Below are 1,736 nucleotides of genomic sequence, written 5' to 3'. Positions count from 1 at the left end.
CAGGTCTGTTATTTCTTATTTACTCTAATATTAGTTTTTAAGATTAAATAATATAGACACTATTTTCTTTCTTTTAATTTCGTTTTAGGCAACTTTTGTAGTTTTTATAATAATATTAATAATACCAAATAATATAAAATAAAATGTTATAAGCTAGAATACCATGTACTGTAATACAGCCAAATATGAGAAATTTCCTAAATTTCTATGAAATGTGATTACAGCATGCAAAGTGTTTCAATCATAATTATATAGTTCGATTAAGGATATTAAGAAGTATTACAATAGTAGGAAACATTAGGATTTGGAAGGTAATGACATATAGTTTAATTGATTTAGTCATATAGCATAGTGAAACAAACTTTTCAGATCCCAATCAGTCGCAGTGGATCGGCACTCTACTATGGCCAGACTAGATCGGAACTATTGTTGTAGCCATGAGTGTGACACTTCTCCTTGAGGTGTTTAACCTGGTGGGTGAGTTCGCTATTGGCCATGGCGAGCATGATTGCTTGAATGTAATTGTAGTCTCGGATTTCTCGGCCGGTGACCTCGAGAATTTTCTCAACCATGTTGAATGTGGCGTCCTCCCTGGCATCTGACTCACACTGCAAGTACCGACCCTTGGCGTAGATATATGGGCCTAAGGGATTGCCTGGGATGACAACGGTGAAAGCGTAGTGGACGCCACTATTGCGGATCCCAATCTCGTTGTGGAAGAATGCCGAAGGTGGGATGGAGGACCCGTAGCAAACCTTTAGCAGTCATTCCTCCATGTTCACATTGATTGCATAGTTGCCGAAAGCTGCCTTGAAAGGGGGAATGACATTAACGGCTGCATGATAGTTTGGAATCAGTAAGATTCGGACGAATTTTTTTGTTAAAGCTTTGTTTCATATTTTGAATCCAGATAAATCAACATAGTATAATGGGAGAAAATGTAATATTACTCCAGTAGAGCTTGGCTCAACGTCTATTCGCGGTGGAGATGGTGCGCAGATTCTCCATTGAGGAATAAACTGGATCTTGGAACTCTGCCCCCATTTTTCGTAATTCCTCTCTCTCAGCTTCCATGGATTGTAGCCTTGCTGAATATGCCCTGACGGCAGTTGCCTGGCAGTTGAAGGCGGAGTATTCGGCATCCGGAAAGTCAATGACTTGCTGAGATACCTCATTGAAGGAGGTAAAAAATCTTGTATTTCTTCCCTTCGTTACGACAAAAAACTTATATTGTATTATGTATGGCTCCATTGTTATTGTATTTGGTTTTGATGATGGTGTATGGAGGAGAAAAATGTATTTCTGATAAGGTTTTGGTTTTATCATGGGAGGCACATGTAAAGTTGAGGTATCTTTGAACATTTGAGGGACAAAAATTATGTGGTTCAATGTGGTATTGAATAAAGTAAAAAAAAAGTATGTTTGTATTTGAAATTAGTTTGCATGTGAATCCCTGTGGGTAGAGTGGTAGAATTGATAGGGATCTGGTAAAGTAGGTATAATTAAATATTAGTTTTGTGGTAAGAAAATCTTTTTGTTCTGTTGTGTGAAGAAGATCATCCTGATAAATTTGAATTTTATTTAACGGAGGAGATATAAATTGTAAATGATTATACGAGCAGGCAAATAAATCTTGAAATTATTTTAATGTATATTGTACTTTACGATAAAAATCAACGAAAAAAAATATTATTGTATGGGTTTAAATTTAATTATATAATTTTTTTACAAAAAAT

At 35.8% G+C, this 1,736-nt stretch overlaps 1 long non-coding RNA gene across 1 annotated transcript; it reads right to left on the bottom strand.

The window, feature by feature from the left end:
• Positions 1 to 235: 235 nt before the first annotated feature.
• LOC112782251 (uncharacterized) lies at positions 236 to 1,402 on the bottom strand. Its single transcript, XR_003192933.3, has 2 exons — positions 951 to 1,402; positions 236 to 835 (listed from the first exon to the last, which is right to left on the bottom strand). It is a non-coding gene; the product is annotated as an uncharacterized lncRNA (long non-coding RNA).
• Positions 1,403 to 1,736: the final 334 nt, after the last annotated feature.

Source organism: Arachis hypogaea, chromosome 20 (assembly GCF_003086295.3).
Source record: "Arachis hypogaea cultivar Tifrunner chromosome 20, arahy.Tifrunner.gnm2.J5K5, whole genome shotgun sequence".
Taxonomy (NCBI): domain Eukaryota; kingdom Viridiplantae; phylum Streptophyta; class Magnoliopsida; order Fabales; family Fabaceae; genus Arachis; species Arachis hypogaea.
This window is presented reverse-complemented; position numbering and strand designations above follow the sequence as displayed.